The sequence below is a fragment of the Telopea speciosissima genome, unplaced genomic scaffold (genome assembly GCF_018873765.1).
Source record: "Telopea speciosissima isolate NSW1024214 ecotype Mountain lineage unplaced genomic scaffold, Tspe_v1 Tspe_v1.0174, whole genome shotgun sequence".
Lineage (NCBI taxonomy): Eukaryota > Viridiplantae > Streptophyta > Magnoliopsida > Proteales > Proteaceae > Telopea > Telopea speciosissima.
In genome coordinates this window covers 1-19,516 of record NW_025317510.1, presented here as the reverse complement: position 1 = coordinate 19,516, position 19,516 = coordinate 1, and positions in this window count along the sequence as shown.

The following is a 19,516-nucleotide window of genomic DNA, read 5'->3' as shown; positions in this document are numbered from 1 at the left end:
TTTGGATATCATCAGCTGAGAATCAAGGGTAGCGACATTCACTAGATGGTGGTCAGAACCCGATATGGGCATTAGGAATTCCTAGTGTTGTTGTTCGGGTTAGTCAATGCTCCAACAACATTTATGGACTCGATGAACAGAGTGTTCCATGATGTACTAGACAATTGTGTCATCGTATTTGTTGACGACATTCTAGTCTACTCCTAAAGTGAAGAAGAACATACCTGACACCTAAGATTCGTGTTACAGTGGTTGAAAGAACATCAACTGTTCACCAAATTCAGCAAGTGTGAATTTTGGCTCTTCTAGATTGGGTTCATGGGACATATTGTCACTGAGGCGGGCATTAAAGTGGACCCAGACAAGGTAAAGGCAGTTCTCGAATGGGAGACTCCAAAGAATGCCACAAGAAGCCATAGTTTTCTGGGACCGGCCGGGTATTACTGGTGATTCATCAAAGACTTCTCTCGCATATCGGTGCCGATAACAAAGCTACTAAAGAAGGGGGTAAATTTTGAATGGACCGACACGTGCGAGAAGAGTCTCCAAGAATTGAGGGATCAATTAATGTCAGCATCGGTATTAACTATTCCAGATGGTACCAGTGGCATGGTAGTGTACGTAGACGCGTCCCGAGTAGGGCTAGGTGCCATACTAATGCAAAAAGGGAAGGTGATCACCTATGCCTCCAGACAGCTGAAGGAACATGATAAGAACTACCCTACCCATGACTTGAAGTTAGTTGCGGTGGTCTTTGCCTTAAAAATCTGGCGGCACTATCTTTATGGAGAAAAGAGTGAAATCTTTAGTGATCATAAAATCCTGAAGTATTTCTTCACCTAAAAGGAGCTAAACATGAGACAGAGGAGGTGGGTAGAATTGGTAAAGGATTATGATTGTGATATCTTATACCATCTAGGCAAGGTTAATGCTATTGTTGACACGCTTAGTAGGAAGTCTCAAACTACGTCCCTTACATCATTGGTCATTAGCGAGCGGCTAATAAAAGAAGCTAGGAAGTTTGATCTGGAAATTATAATTGAAGAAATGGCCATTTTGCTGGTAGCAATGGACATGCAACCATCAATTAGGGAGCAAATTATTGAAAAATAGCATAGAGACCCCAAGCTGGCGAAGATTCTTTGGGAGATTGGACAAGGAACTCATGGGGATCTAGACTTCTCAATTTCCAACGATGGAGCACTAAAGTTCAGAGACAAATTGTGCGTACCAACTAATTATGATGTGCAAAATCAAATCCTTAGGGAAGCACACAATTCATCTTACTCGATACACCCTGGCACCACCAAAATGTACAAGGACCTGAAGGGGTATTATTGGTGGATTGGGATGAAACAGATCGTAGCCCTGTACGTGTCAAAATGCCTCACCTATCAACAGATAAAGACAAAGAGATACAGACCTTATAGACTGTTGCACCCACTTCTAGTCCCAAACTGGAAATGGGAAAGGACTACCATGGACCTCGTAATTGGCCTAACGAATACGAGGAAGGAAATGAATGTAATTTGGGTAATAGTTGATGGATTAACAAAAGTAGCCCACTTCGTTCCCATCAAGATAACCTACTCCATGGAAAAGCAGGTCTTGGGGACCCCACTAAATCTTAGCACCGCCTTCCATCCCAAGATGGACAGACGAAAGAACGATACAGGCTCTGGAGGATATTCTCAGAGCCTATGTATTGGAGATGAAGGATAGTTCGGACGCTCATATCCCCTTGATAGAGTTTGCTTACAGTGATAGTTACCACTCCACCATTGGCATGGCACATGAAGCCCTGTATGGTAGGAGGTGCCGCATGCTATTATATTGGGACAAAGTCAAAGAACAGAAGTATCTAGGTCATGGTTGATACAAGTAGCTTGCGAGAAGGTGCTGTTGGAAAACACATTCCTCCATAAACTAATTTTGATGATAACAAACATTAAGATTAATACTAATATTCAAATCTTTAAGCAAACTTCATAGTCAGACGTTGGGAGCATCAAGCATCCAGGAAAGACTTGACCAACGGAGCTCACAACAGAAGAGTTAAGGAAAAGAAGAAATTTGAAGATTGAGGAACATCTTCTAAAGGAATCCAAGACAAAGACTCTCCAAGAAGATTCAAGTGCATTAGAACACATTTCATTACATGTACATATCACATTACACACACATTGCATTCACATGCAAGAGACCCTAGGAAGAACTCATTCCCATGCCCTAGACTCAAGAAACATGGCCATTAAAGTGTTAGACAAAAACCTATGAAGTCCCCAAGCAAGCTGGACCAAAAATCCCCTTGACAGACAATCAAAAACTAGGATAACTATCTGTCGGTCGACCTACAGACTCTGTCGGTCGACCTACAGAATATAAAAAATACAGGCCTGTTTCCAGTAGCCTGTCGGTTGCAACCGACAGATCTATCGGTCGACCGACACCTGTAGGTCGATCCATAGGTCGACCGATAATCGACCTACAGCCCCAAACTTGGGCTCAACGGCTAGTTTTCAACGGCTAGATTTTTGATGGTCGACCGACAACTTTTATAGGTCGACCGACAGTCTAAAAATATGACAGTTTTATATCCGTTGGAGAACAAACAAACTCCAACTTTTGGCTTTATAAAACACATCCAAACAAGGAACAAAACACATCTTTTGATAGAAAAAGTGCATTGTACATTTGAGAAGGTACAAAAGTGAGAATTTGTCATTGAGCTAAATTATTCAATTCAAGCTCTTCAAAGAGATATTACCAAGCTCTTAACTCTCCACTCTCTCCAACTCATGCCATCAAGGAGAGTCATCTAGGAGACTCAAGGTGCATCACTCTCATTCATATCATTGAGCACCATCACTCAAAGGGTAAAAGTGTCACTACTCTTTGATAGGTATTTATACCAAACTTCTATTGTATTTACTTGTTTATGCTTTTGATTTGATAAAGCATTGTTGTATTAATCTAGACTGTACTTAGATTAGTACAAGGACCCTCTCATCCTTAAGAGATTGAAAGGATACTCTTGTCCTGAAACTAAGATTGTAAGGATCCTCTTATCCTGTTAAAAAGAGTTGTAAAGGTGTCATTTTCCCACCTATTGTATTGAAAGGGAAATACTAGTGGAATTCTCTCAAGGTTGAGAGGAGTGGATGTAGGCTAAGTTAGCCGAACCACTATAAATCTTGTGCCTCATTTACTTCTGCTTTTTGTATTTAATATAAGTGTGCAACCAATCGAAAAAGAGGCAAAATCCACTAGTGGTAACCTATTCACCCCCCTCTAGGTTACCCAACAATTGGTATCAGAGCGGGAGCTCAAAACTAAGACCATATTGTCTTTATATTGTGCTAAAAACGATCCATGGCATCATCATCATCTACACACCAAATTGAGGGGTTCAACACTTCTAGGCCACCATACTTTGATGGTGAAGGATTTGCCTACTGGAAGTGTAGGTTCAAAAATTATGTGTGTGCTCACGATATTGATGTATGGACTGTGATTGAGGAAGGTCCCTTCCAAATCACAAAAGAAGTTGGAGGAAGAAGTGTACCTAAGGAGAAATCCGAATGGACACCATCGGATAAAACACACATACAACAAAACTACAAAGCTATTGCATTCCTACAATGTGCTCTTAGTGAAAAAGAATTCAATAGAACTAGTATGTGTAACACAGCTAAGGAGATGTTTGATACTCTTGTGGTTACCTATGAAGGAACATCACAAGTTAAACAACTCAAGATTGACAAACTTGTTCATGAATATGAATTATTTAAAATGCTTGATGATGAAAGTATTTCTAACATGTTTACTAGGTTTACTAACATTGTTAACAAGTTGAAAAGATTAGGAAAGGAATACACCAAAGCGGAGAATGTAAGAAAGATCTTGAGATCACTACCCTCCAAGTGGAGACCAATGGTGACCGCCATCAAACAAGCAAAAGATCTAGAGGTTCTACACATGGATGAATTGATGGGTACTCTACAAACCCATGAAGTTGAACTCCTTGAAGATGATAAAGTCATAGAAGTAAAAGAACCAAGGAGAAAGTCCATCGCACTCAAGACCTCTTGCGAATCCGAAGAAGAAGAAAGCGATGAAGAGGATATAGAGAAAGAAATCTCTCTAATCACAAGGAAGTTCCAAAAATTCCTAAGAAAGAGAGGAGGAAGATTCTACAAAGGACAACCATCAAAAGAAAACAAAGGTAAAACATACACAAAGGAAAAACCCTTCAATACTAACAAGGACATTGTGTGTTATGAATGTAGAAAGCCCGGACACTTCAAAACCGAGTGCCCCAAGCTAAAAGGAAAGGAAAGCAGAAAGAAAAAGGCTTGCACCGCCGAGATATCATGGGATTCAAGTGATAGTGGAGAAGAAAATAATGAATCCGATGAAGAGACCGTCAACTTGGCACTAATGGCTCACAACAATGATGATGACGAGGTAAACTCTCCCTATCATAGCTCAGTGTCAATTTGCAATGATGATTTAGAATATGAAGAACTTCAAGAGGCCTTTGAAGAACTTTATAATGTAAGTCTCCAAGAGGAAGCCTCTAAAAAGGCCTTAGAAAAAGAAGTAGCCAATCTTCTACACAAAATTGATGAGTTGACTTCACATGCACACAACCTAGAAGAAGAAAATAAGAATCTAACTTCCACATTGCACACCTTTACTAAGGGTCAAAAGACCTTAGATACATTATTAGGAAATCCACAAAAGGGACCTCAAAATAAAGAAGGTCTAGGCTATGATGGTAAAAGACCACATCAAGCCAAAGGAAAGGGAAAGATGAGAACTCCAAGATGGAGAAAATCAAACCAAGGCCAAACCTCACATCCCATTGTATGTGAAAAATGTCATTTACCCGGACATGAAACTTGCATCGGTGCTTATATTGATGGTAAGGTGATATATAAAGAACCGGATACAAAAAGGAAGCATCATGCATTCTACTATACTTCTCAAAAGAGGACCAACAAACCTCAAAGAGAATTTGTGCCCCAACGGCCACAAAGACAATATCCCAAGCCTAAGCCATTTCAACCATATAGGCAAAATGCTTCATATATGCCATATGCACCCCAAAGACCTCAAAATCACTATAGACCAAACACATACACTAGGCCCTATGATCACCAAAGGGCCTACATCAACAATAAGTCTTACACATCACAAAATTACTATATTCCATATAGACACTATGAATTTCAAGGGCCAAGAAGAACCCAAAGATCATATGGACATCGAAAACCTACATCTATCACACCTACAATACAAAGTCAAAATTCCAGAAGAGCTTGGATACCTAAGGGTATGATCGATCCTAACCTCAATGGACCCATGAGATTATGGGGACCAACATATAATTGATTGCTTTTGTAGGTATGCTTGAAGAGCAGTGAAGCAATTGAATGGTATATTGATAGTGGATGCTCCAAGCATATGACGGCCAACCCCAATCTATTCACCAAGTTAAACAAGTACAATGGAGGAATGGTGACATTTGGGGACAATAGCAAAGGAAAAATCATTGGCATCGGTGAAATCACCATTGGAGGTACAATCATATCCAATGTATGCCTAGTTGACAATTTAAAGTATAATTTGCTTAGTGTGAGTCAACTATGTAATATAGGATATAGTGTCATTTTCAAAACCTCTCATTGCTTAGTAAAAAATTCAAATGATAAGACTATCTTGAAGGGAATTAGGAAAAATAATATCTATATCTGCTTATTGGATGAAGCAAATTCTAGTAATACATGTCTTGTGACAAATGATGTTGATCCCTACCTATGGCATAGGAAACTAGGACATGTTAATGTAAAAGTGATTAAGACCATTGCATCTAAGAATTTAGTTAGAAACTTACCCAAACTCAAATTTGGAAAAGACCATGTATGTGATGCTTGTCAAAGAGAAAAACAAACCAAGGTATCTCATAAATCAAAAAATGAAGTGTCTACCACTAGACCCTTAGAACTACTACACTTGGACTTGTTGGACCTATTACTACACCTAGCCTAGGCGGTTCAAGATACACCTTTGTAATAGTTGATGATTTCTCTCGCTTCACATGGACTCTATTTTTAAAACATAAAGATGAAGCCTTTGATGAATTTGCATCTCTATGTAAGAGAATACAAAACCAAAAGGGATATCTCATAACAACCATTAGAAGTGATCATGGAGGAGAATTTGATAATCTCAATCAATTTGGGAGTTATTGCAGTAAACAAGGCATAACCCATAACTTCTCCGCTCCTAGAACACCTCAATCCAATGGGGTGGTTGAAAGAAAAAATAGATCACTCCAAGAGACCGCTAGAACAATGATAAATGAATACTCTCTTCCAAAATATTTTTGGGCCGAAGCGGTCAATACGGCTTGCTATGTGTTAAATCGTGTATTAATTAGACCTATATTACTCAAAACACCCTATGAACTCTATCATAATAAACTACCTAAAGTTGATTACTTTAAAGTGTTTGGGTGTATATGCTATATATTGAATACTAAGGATAACTTAGGAAAATTTGATGCTAAAGCCGATGATGGCATTTTCCTTGGATACTCTTCAAATAGTCGAGCCTATAGAGTCTTCAATAAGAAAAGCTTGATTATTGAAGAATCAATGAATATAAAATTTGATGAATCTCTTCCTAAAGATAGAAACAAGCCATTGGTTGATGATGATGATACACTTGTTGAGATTAGGGAGAACATAGAAAATCTCTCTCTAAGAGAACCCGAAAACCAACCAAAGGATCTACCCAAAGAGGTTAGACCTTGGAAAGACCATCCCTTGGATCATGTCATTGGAGACTTAGACAAAGGAGTCCAAACTAGATCTAAAACTCAAGACATTTGCAACAATGTTGCTTTCATATCCAAAATTGAACCTAAAAATATAAAAGAAGCATTGGAAGATAGTGATTGGATAGTAGCTATGCAAGAAGAGCTCCATCAATTTGAAAGAAACAATGTTTGGGAGCTTGTCCCAAAACCCAAGAATCATTCTATTATAGGAGCCAAATGGGTGTTTAGAAACAAACTTGATGAAGATGGATCAATCATTAGAAACAAGGCTAGATTAGTTGCCAAAGGATATAATCAACAAGAAGGGATAGATTTTGATGAAACCTATGCACCGGTAGCAAGACTGGAATCTATTAGAATGCTACTTGATTTTCCATGTCATAAAAATTTTAAGCTATGTCAAATGGATGTCAAAAGTGCTTTTTTAAATGGCTTTATCATGGAGGAAGTATATGTTGCACAACCTCCCGGATTTGAGGATACACAATATCCGGATCATGTCTTCAAACTTAACAAAGCTCTCTATGGACTCAAACAAGCTCCTAGAGCTTGGTATGAGAGATTGAGTGAATTCCTAATCCAAAGTGGATTTCAAATGGGTAAGGTTGATACAACCTTGTTTGTAAAACATAAAGGAAAAGACTCTATTATCGTGCAAATATATGTTGATGATATTATATTTGGATCCACCAATGAAAATCTTTGTGTTGAATTTAGCAAATGCATGAGTGATGAATTTGAAATGAGTTTGATGGGTGAACTTAATTTTTTCTTAGGACTTCAAATTAAGCAAACCAAAAATAGAATCTTTATATGTCAAACTAAATACACTAAAGAACTTCTCAAGAAATTTGATTTCGATAGTCAAAAGTCATCTAGCACCCCCATGAGCACCTCTCTAAAGCTATCTAAAGATGAGGAAGGTACTCCCATAGACCCTACACGCTATAGAGGCATGATTGGCAGCCTTCTATATCTCACCGCTAGTAGGCCAGACATCATGTTTAGCGTGTGTGCTTGTGCTAGATTCCAAGCCAATCCAATGCAATCCCACTTTAGTGCCGTTAAAAGGATCTTTAAATATCTTAAAGGTACTACAAATGTAGGATTATGGTACCCAATGAACCAAAATTTTGATTTAATAAGCTTTTCGGATGCCGACTTTGCAGGGTGCCATCTTGATCGCAAGAGTACAAGTGGCACATGTCACTTCTTAGGATCTTGCTTGGTTTCATGGTTTAGCAAGAAACAAAACTCTGTTGCTCTTTCCACTACTGAAGCCGAGTACATTGCGGCCGGCAGGTGTTGTGCCCAAGTCCTTTGGATGAGGCAAACTCTCATGGACTATGGGATACATTTTAGTTCATCTCCAATTAATTGCGACAATACAAGTGCAATCAATTTAAGCAAAAATCCCATTCTCCATTCAAGAGCCAAACATATTGATATTAGGCATCACTTTCTTAGAGACACAGTTCAAAAAGGGGAAATTGTTCTAAAATACATTGAAACTGAAAAACAACTTGCAGACATACTCACCAAGCCATTAAGTGAAGAGAGATTCTGCTATTTGAGGAGAGAACTCGGGATTTGCAACCCTTTTGAGTAAAGTGAAATCCTCAAAAAGCCCAAAAATCAGGTTGTTAGAGAATTGTGGGCTAAAATCCCATTAATCCTTGTTTTTGACCTGTCGGTCGACCGACACGGAAAAATTTCGTTTTTAAACATAAACCGAGAGGATTTTTTCATTTCTCTCCTCTTATGTTCGAGACCTCTCCTCTCCAAAACCCTTTTTCTCTGAACTCCAAGGCAAAACCCTGCAAAAACCCTTGAGATTTCACCAAATCCAAGCCCCAAATCACTCTTCCTACACAATCTACCCACTTCCAACCCAAAAATCTCTATTTCTCTCTATTCTCTAAAGCCCTAGGTTTCAAATGGCTCCAAAGCAAAGCAAGGGCAAGCAACCAAAGAAGAAAGCCAAAGTTGGAGAGAGCTCTGCAGCATATGACAAGTCTCTCTTCATCTCAGAAGAAGCCTCCATTCTCTGGGGAAGATTTGAGAAGAGAAAGGTTGACAAGGAAAGAACAGTAAGAGTTTCTCAATTTCTTGACTATGACATTGAAGAATATTTCAAATATTTGGGTTGGGAAAATACCTTAGTTTATGTTGATCCCTGCTATCCTGACCTTGCTAGACACTTTTACTGTAATCTGAGAACCCAAATAGTGGATGATAGGCTTGCCATCACATCCCTAGTAAAGGGTGTTCCCATCATGTTCACTTATGAAGATCTAGGAGAGATCATGGGGATTCCCACTGTAGGAGATATGAGCTATCTTCCTCCCAAAGGGGATGCCAAAACCTTTATGAATGTTGATGAAATTTATGGTGCCATCATGAAAGACTATGTTGGGTTTGAACCAACTGTTAAAGCTATAAAACTTCATGAACTACCCAGGATGATCAGCTTCATTGTTAGCTACAACATCTTGCCCAAAGGAGGCCATAGAGACCAAGTCAATCCCTTTCAAGCCTACATTACTTGGTGTCTTGTCACTGCCACTCCTATCAATCTTCCATATGTGATTATGAAGACCATGGAATACGTGCGATTACCTCATTATAGGGAAACCTTCCATATGGCGGACTCATAATCGCCATCCTTAAGTTCCATGAAGTGGATCTCTCTGGGAATTTATTGACCCAAAGATGATTGACATCGACTCATCCACCATCAAGAAGATGAAGCTGGGATTTGTTGCGGCTCCTCCCTCACACCAAGCCCGAAGGAAGCGAGCTACCCAACATGTCACAGGTGACGAAGCAGAGTCACAAGAAGAGGACGACAGTGAGGATGAAGACTATGCTGGTGAACCCTCAGGGGACTGTCACCAGAGAAGAATTTTCAAGTTTTCGCCAACAACTTGACACCCGCCTGAAGGGCTTTGATGATCACTTCATCTCTATCCACAAAGATCAAGAAGAGATTCTTCGCATCCAACAGGAGAACCAAGTGATCTTACAGCGTCTCAATCTGCATTTCTTTCCTCCTCCTCCCCAGTAGAGATAGTTGACATCACTGACTTTATATTAGAACTCTTGATCTGTACTTTTATGGCATACTTTTAAAACATGGAACTTCTATTTTGAAGCATGTGATGCTTTTAATATTAACACTTTATTGGGCTTCATATTATTTGCTCTCTGTTCTTCTAACCATGCAGGAAGTCATTTTCTTAGGGGGAGCCACCCTAAGATTGTTTTTGTTTGTTCATGGTTACCAGCACTGGCTTAGGGGGAGCCACCCTAAGATTATTTGTGCGTGTTCATGCTCTACACCTCCTTTTTGTGTTGACAAAAGGGGGAGAAGTTATGATTCAAATATTCATTTTATGTGATAATGCATACCTTGAATTATGATGTATGATAATACAAATTCAATGCATACCTTGAATTATGATGTATGATAATACAAATTCATCTTGAGTTACATGCCCACATGAATAAAGCATATATTTATTGCATACATACATGAGTAATGCATATTTTGAATCACATGTTTGTCATCATCAAAAAGGGGGAGATTGTTGGAAAACACATTCCTCCATAAACTAATTTTGATGATAACAAACATTAAGATTAATACTAATATTCCAATCTTTAAGCAAACTTCATAGTCAGACGTTGGGAGCATCAAGCATCCAGGAAAGACTTGACCAACGGAGCTCACAACAGAAGAGTTAAGGAAAAGAAGAAATTTGAAGATTGAGGAACATCTTCTAAAGGAATCCAAGACAAAGACTCTCCAAGAAGATTCAAGTGCATTAGAACACATTTCATTACATGTACATATCACATTACACACACATTGCATTCACATGCAAGAGACCCTAGGAGGAACTCATTCCCATGCCCTAGACTCAAGAAACATGGCCATTAAAGTGTTAGACAAAAACCTATGAAGTCCCCAAGCAAGCTGGACCAAAAATCCCCTTGACAGACAATCAAAAACTAGGATAACTATCTGTCGGTCGACCTACAGACTCTGTCGGTCGACCTACAGACTCTGTCGGTCGACCTACAGAATATAAAAAATACAGGCCTGTTTCCAGTAGCCTGTCGGTTGCAACCGACAGATCTATCGGTCGACCGACACCTGTAGGTCGATCCATAGGTCGACCGACAATCGACCTACAGCCCCAAACTTGGGCTCAACGGCTAGTTTTCAACGGCTAGATTTTTGATGGTCGACCGACAACTTTTATAGGTCGACCGACAGTCTAAAAATATGACAGTTTTATATCCGTTGGAGAATAAACAAACTCCAACTTTTGGCTTTATAAAACACATCCAAACAAGGAACAAAACACATCTTTTGATAGAAAAAGTGCATTGTACATTTGAGAAGGTACAAAAGTGAGAATTTGTCATTGAGCTAAATTATTCAATTCAAGCTCTTCAAAGAGATATTACCAAGCTCTTAACTCTCCACTCTCTCCAACTCATGCCATCAAGGAGAGTCATCTAGGAGACTCAAGGTGCATCACTCTCATTCATATCATTGAGCACCATCACTCAAAGGGTAAAAGTGTCACTACTCTTTGATAGGTATTTATACCAAACTTCTATTGTATTTACTTGTTTATGCTTTTGATTTGATAAAGCATTGTTGTATTAATCTAGACTGTACTTAGATTAGTACAAGGACCCTCTCATCCTTAAGAGATTGAAAGGATACTCTTGTCCTGAAACTAAGATTGTAAGGATCCTCTTATCCTGTTAAAAAGAGTTGTAAAGGTGTCATTTCCCCACCTATTGTATTGAAAGGGAAATACTAGTGGAATTCTCTCAAGGTTGAGAGGAGTGGATGTAGGCTAAGTTAGCCGAACCACTATAAATCTTGTGCCTCATTTACTTCTGCTTTTTGTATTTAATATAAGTGTGCAACCAATCGAAAAAGAGGCAAAATCCACTAGTGGTAACCTATTCACCCCCCTCTAGGTTACCCAACAGGTGCATGGAATCAGAGAAAAGATTAGAGTGGCTCAAACCAGACAAAAGAGCTACGCCGACAACCAGAGGAAGGACATCGAGTTTGGGGTTGGCGAGAAGGTATTCCTCTGGGTTTCTCCAACAAAAGGCCTGTTGCGGTTCAATAAGAAGAGGAAACTAAGCCTAAGGTACATTGGACCATATGAAATTTTGAAGAGAATTGGACTGGTAGCTTACCAATTGACCCTACCGCCATCTTTGGAGGGTGCCCATGATATATTCCATGAGTCGATGCTAAAGAAATATATCAACAACCCAACACATGTACTCTCGGCAGAACCAGAGCTGCTTGATGCTAACATGACTTATGAGGAACAGCCGACGGAGATATTGAATAGAAAGGACCATGACCTCTGCAACCACAAGGTTGCATTTTTTAAGTTAGATGGAGAAACCACCAGCCCAAGAAAGCATCTTGGGAGCGGGAGGAAGAAATGCGTGAGAAAGATCCTCAACTCTTTGGACAACAAGGTATGCCAATTTCAAGGATGAAGTTTCTATTAGGAGGGGAGAACGTTAAACCTGCCCCAATCTGACTAGAACCTTGCTTATAGAATCAGAGCATGAGGTCACTCACTCAAGTACCCTATGGTGTATCACCCCCATGATTAAGATTAGTGGGGAGCCCCCGCAGATGACATCCTACACACTTGTGAGGAGGTGGATTGTATCACCATGCAACTTCTCAATCAATCACCTGATGTACAACTCTGACTCCAGCTAATTACTCCATAATGTGTACCTAGGGGCCATGCCCACATTCATACCTATTTTACCTTAATAAATGAGTGAGGGAAGATGCCCATGTGAAGCCCCAACCCTTGTGGAAGACCATAGCGAAAATCAGCAAAACAAGATTTTTTGGGCGATGCACCTAAACGCCCAGTGCAAGTCCCAGAGTTACTGAAACCTATATTTTTTCGTTCCATACTTGTGAGAACCATGTGCATTGCTTTGGAACTCCTTCAAAACATCCCGTAGGGCATATAGGAACCATCCCCTAGCCTTAGGACCATGTGGGCCCCACCTACATAGCTTTAAATATAAAGAAGCTAGGGAAAATGCATTTTTATTTGGAGCAGCCCTAGACAAACAGGCCCTTAGTTACCCTTGGCCTATAAATAGATGGCCCAGCCTTAGGATTTGCTTCCTACTATTCAATTCGTGGAAAGAAAGAAGAGAGAGGGAAGGAAGGAGAGGAACTAGGAAGCCTTAGCCGATTTCTCCCAAGCCTAAAGGTAACTAAACCTAGAGCGTGCCCCACTGCCCTACATGTTTCCTAATTCTGTTTTTGTATGTAAATCCCAAAGGCTTAGCCATATGGCCATGTCCTACCTTGCCTTGTTGTGTTGATATCATGTAGAACACTAGGATGGTCATGGATCATTACATGCAAGCTTCCTTTTCGTAAGATTCACTCTTCATTTATAATATTCTAAGTTGTTAGTACATAGATTTCACATTCCAGCTATGTTGGATAGTTGGTTTCATGTTAAACCATGTATATAATACATAGATGATAGGATAGAGCTAAGGATCCACGCATACATGAGGTATTATTAACATAATAGCCTAGGGTTACTACTGTAAAGCATCGTCATGGCTAATTCTTATACTGTATATGAATTTATGTTGCCTTGGAGCTGGTTATTACTCTACAGAGAAAGAGCCTGGGATGCATGAGCTCAATCCATCACCCATCTTAGCAAGCCATGATTAGGATCCCATGAACCCATTACATTTACCTAATTTTATGTATTACTATCCCCTAGGAGTCATCCCAAGTCGAATTGGGATGAAACCAGCAGGAAAATCCTGATTTGGATTCAAAAATCTCGTGTTAAACATGGACTGGGCGTTACACCCAAACGCCCAAAGTTGCTGTTTGGGTTCGGATTTGATCCTGGCCTTTTGGAACTTCACCCACAGCCCAAAAGTAGTGTTTATAGCATGGAAACCTTCATGGAACCTGGAACCCTACCCCATCCAACCCTGCTATCATCCATACCTTGGGTGCACTAATGAGCCCAAGTGGCCAAGGACCAATGAAGCACCATGAGCCCAAAACATGAGCCAACCATGGGGAGGACCTTTGCCATCACTCTCCAAGGATGATGAGACTTAGAACAGGTGAAATGTAGAAGGAAACCCTCACTATTGCTGAATTTTATTCTCTGGGTGTTGCACTAGGCATTTTCCTAAAGCCCAATGCAAGTCTTAAAGATTTCTACCTTGACTATTTGGCATCCAAATTTGAACCCAACCTCCCCTAGGCCAACCGTAGGACTCTAACCCCTTATAAAAAGTATTTAACATAATATAATTATCCCATTAACATAGGTTATAGCCCCTGATGCAAAGAGCAATACCAGAGCCCAACCGAGACCCGATAAATCAAAGAACAATCAGGAACTGTTCAAGGTGAGTGGAATTACACCATACATGTAGATGTAACATTACTGATGAGTCATGACAATAACAATAATTTATTTTACTTTTTTGCTTATTTAATTTACTTCACTGTCTATACTTATTCTTATTCTTATCTGATGGATATTGGAAATTGATGCTATTGTCTTTATATAAAATTCCTAGTCTAGATGTCGTAGCCGGCTTCGAAACGAGGTTGGTGGTGGCCCGTAGAATGGGGTGCGGGGCAGCACCCGACTCGTACTATGTCATATAGAATGTATATGGTTAGGGTATCATCACCCGTGCTACAAACCCTTGCCAACAGGGGTTAAAGTATTGGAAGTCTGTGAGAGAACTAATACCAAAGGTATTTTTCGGTTGGGTACTTGTCTTCAAGAAAGATGGTATCACAGGGTAATCATAGAGGGTTGGTCGGGCTGACTATGGAGAGGATGCCGGAGCCGAGTGGTTTTCTCCGACAACTCAATGGGCGTATCGGGGGAAGGGGTTAAAGGCCCACACTAGGGATAAATATATTGGAGATTGTAGTAGTACTATATCTGCCTTAGTTTGATTGTTAGGTGGCTTAATAATAACAATGAATATCATTCATATAGTCTCATGGTTGTGCTTGAATGTGCATGCATAGTTATATTTCATTCACGGGCTCGATGGAGCTCACACTCTTGTATATTCTCTTTTAGATGATACTACAGGTGGATATCTCGATGGCTGGGAGAATCATCACGAGCAAGAGGGTGATGTTGATTTTGACTGTGTGGGTGTGGGCCCCGTCAGAGGTTATCCCTCTGGTGCGGTTGATCAAGGTGACCCTTGAGGATGATCCTTGAGGGATGGGGTAGCATACTTAATCTAACCTTAGGGATTCTTTTGGGTAGATAGGATCTACTAATATCCCTTCTTTTGTATAGCTTATTTGGGCTTCTGTTTCTTGCCCTCTTTTGTATGTATGTAAAGCTATTGGTTAGAGATGTATAGACTACATAGAAAGTAATGGTTGAGAATAGAGCAATGATGTATATATTTCTTTAAATGTTTAATGTTAAGCTTTTAGCTTCCGTAGCACTCTGTATTCTATTTTTATCCATTATTGTGTGTTTGTGTGTTTGTGAGTGATATTAACTGCTTCTGGATCCTGAGAATTTTCTGCATTGTCATCATACATTCCGGGTCACTTGTCTAATCCTCCTAGGGGGTGATTTGGGGTGTGACAATCCGGGTTATGGCACTGCATGCCAAGGATGCTACTTGAGTGTTATAATAACCCTTGACCCAGACTTAGAACTTGTTGACTAGGGGAAAAATCTACAAATGCATCCATGGATTGTGTGATCATGCATCATTATGATATTGCATTTGCTTGTATGGTTTAATCGCTCACTAGGCTTAGTTAGAAGTTCATCCCTCGAGGGACCTTTCCTTTTAGATATGGATGTAGGTACGATCAAGCCGATCAAGGTTGAACAGGAGTACCATCGTGGAGAGGGGCGAGGCCTGAGGAGTTCCAAGCGAGGAGGATTATGGAGTTGGTTGTACTTTTGACATGTGTGCTTACGGGGCACAATAGTGCGGGCTAGAGGCCCAGTAGTCATGGACACTGTTCTTATTTTGTTTTGAGGATGTTTATGAGGATGATGTAATTAATGATGAATGGTACACTTTTATTATCTTTTATATTTTATATATGTTTACATGGTACAATGGAATTATAAGCACTATGAATGATGGAATAATATCACCCTTATTTATATGATATTATTAGGTTTCAAAATCAATTTAGTTACTTATAATAGTATTTACTTCTGCTACCACTCTATTTGAACTTTGAATTTATGATTGAAGATCTGGGGTAGTGAACATGACACAGCAAAGTGTCGATCCTTGGGATTTGGTGTGGAATACAAGGGTATTCCAGTCACACTGCCAGTGTCCTGGGAATGGGGTGTGACACCTGCATTTTACTATTTCTTTCAAGTAGGTCTTGTCCATTAGTCAGTCACCGTTTAGTGATGATGTCATGGTTAGAAAAACCCTTATTGTCCAAACTACCCTTCAAGGCCTGTGAAGTGACCATTTTACCCCCCCTCTTCATCATTCTTCTTCTTCTTCCTGCAGCCCCACTGCCTTAGCCTCCTACTAAAAAAACTAGTCTTTTCTTAAACAAATTTCAAATCAAAATAACCGAAAACCGTTAATCGATTTCAGTTTCAAACCCTAATAAATCTCTTTCATGACCGATTCAGCTACAAAAAAAATTAAATCTAAGATGCCGCTACCCTTGTTGGATACTCGGTAAGGAAGATGTCCAATTAGGGCAATCAATGCGGTACAAACAATTTTTTACAAAGCTTTTTATTGCATTGATCTTTTTGGGGTCATCGATAAGAGCAATCGCGGAAGAATTTAAAGGAAAAGAGGAAAATAATTGAAAGAGAGAAAGGGAAGCAACAAAGAAGCAGGAATAAGAGAAAGAGAAAATAATAAACAAGAAAGATCCCTTACATCTAATCCTCTTATTGTCTCTTCGTCTTCGATCAATCCATGCTCATGTTGGTAGACCTACATCCGATCCTGACATTTTATCTTCTGTGGCAGCAGTGCGAATACATCAAAAACCCTGTTTCCCCCCTTCGACTATTTGTTTGAAGGGAAGGAAATAAACAAGGGGAAAAAAAAGATAGCAAGAGTTATACATAAGGGGAAACATTAGGGGAAGGCAAACAAAGAATAGTCTAAAAATGAGTACTGGTTGGCGATGAGTGTGCTGGTCATTGATCCCTTGAGACAGAGAAACTGCTATCACAGAGAAGCCTCTTAGCAGTAGCAATACAAGCCCGAACAAAGACAATAGTACTCCACTAATACAATTTCTATAAAATAATGCAATGACTATGCTAACCCACTACAATAGAAAATCATACACAGGTTTCCAATTATAATTTATCCTAGTTTAGACAGTGTGTTGTGTCAGGAAATCTCTGGTAGGTCCTTCGGGTGTTGCAACCTACAAAAGGACGTCAGGGACAAGGGAGAACTGGTGTGGTTCCGGCCTAGGACTCTCCGATGCTTGAGTTAGATCTCTCTTAGCAACAAATGAATTACTGGAATTCAAGACAAATAATGGGATGGAATACCTAAGTATTTATAGTTGAGTATGGCGGTGTGGAGAGTCCTCATCGGTGATGAATGTGCTACCCAAGGTAGATCATCACATAGTAGAGTTGTATTTGGAATGGTCCTCGTGATATGTAGAGTCCTAGTACGGAGGAGGTTGCCTAAGCATCTTCTTCACATGTTGAGTTGGTTAGACTTATACCTCTTTGGGATAGTCCTCCCTTTGGTATACATCTAGTTGTGACCTTTTAGTGATAGGATAACGTAGATCTTGCTGATGACATCATGGTTGGACCCCGTGGCTTGCATGGTAGACTTGGCCTTTGGGGTGACCTCTTAACTCCTATTCCTCTTGGGTTGTCGAACTAGTTCTATTGTGGCCGGGCTTAAGCTAGCCTCCCCTTCTGGTCAGGACACGTGGCATCTCGGGACTGGCCCATATATTTTTTGTTCATCATTTGCCTCCCACTCTCTTGGAATGGAGTGCTTAAAAGAGTAGTATTTGTGTTGTCTTAATCTTATGAGGGGCTTATTGTAAATAAAGCTTCTAGGGAGGAGTTTTGTATAGATAGATATTTTTACTTGTAGGAATTTTGTGACTGGGAGAGGTGAGGGGTTCAAACCTCCCCCACTACCTTTTTGCTTTTCTTCTTCTTTTTTTTTTTTCTACCTTTTCTCTTTACTTTTTCCCTTCATTGAACCCTTGCCATTCTCACTCTTGTCCATGCTTCCTCAAGTGCATTTGCTCTCCTCTCCTTTCACCATTCTTCACCAAGTGTGTTTGCTCTTGCCCTCCAAGTGTTTGCTATTTTTCCTCATTGATCAAGTGCATTTTCTTTTCCATATCTTCCAAGTTCCAACTGCATTTGTTTTTCTCCCCTAGTGCTTGCCATTTTTCCCCCTTGAGAGAGAGATTTTTTTTTGTCCATGCCTTGGGCCTCGCCTTAGTTGCTCTCGTTGCCCGTTGCCCTCAATTGTCGCTTCGACTGGTCGCCCTTGCTCATAGCCTGCGCTCGACCTCGTCGCCCATGCTTGTTGCCCATGGTGGTCACCTGTGCTCATCGCCCATGCTCTGCCTCATCATCTGTGACCTAATCGCCCGCACTCGCCCACACTCGGTCTCAGCTGGTCGCTTGTGACCTCGTCGCCTACAACCTTGTCCTCAGCTACTTGCCCGTGCTCGTCGCCTGTGCTTACCCGCGACCTTGTCGCCCATGCTTGTTGCCTATGATCTCGTCCTCTGCTGGTAGCCCGCACTCGGCCTCATCGCCCTCAGCTCACATTCGTCGCTCGTGCTCGGATTTGTCGCCCATGACCTCATTGTCCACACTTGGCTTTATTGCCAGTGGCTTTGGCTATTAGCTTTATGCTTTGGGCCTTTATGGTCTGTAGCCTCGTTCTTAGGCTTGTCTCTCCTTCTTTTTAGGTTCGGTGATCACCTTTCTCTTCCCTCTCTCTCTTTTTTTTTTAATATTGACTTGAACTTTCTCTTTCTCACAGGTGTAGTCGATTTTTCATCGAGGTATCTTGGCGTTAGGGAGATTCATTTGAGTAAGTCTTCTCTTCCCATTGCTATGTTGAGTAGCTCTGACTTTGACGATATATGTGGAAGACCTGATGTCGGCGGGGCTACACTAGGTCCGTCCTTGTCCTAGTCGGATGTGGATACCCTTCCCCCCTTGCCTTCCTCTGGGTCTATAATCAGTGATGAGGAGGAGGGAGCCACTAGCCTTATCCCTTTTGTCAAGAGCTCAGACTCAGATGGAGACGATTCTGGGGTATCTGTTCCTACTACGGAGACTACTGGGATTGGACATTATCATAGTTCTTTGATCTCTTCTAATTTGGCTTCCTTATGTCAGTTGTACCACATCTCTCCTAGCATAGTTCTCCGCATCCCTGGGGATAGTGATCTAACCTTTTCTCATCGAGCCAATGAGATATGCTTGTACGAGATCTCTTTTGCTAACGGTCTTCACTTCCCTATTCTCAAGTTTGCTGAATGGATACTAGACCACTGGCATCTTACCCCTGGGCAGTTATTACCCAATTCGTGGAGGGTTATCT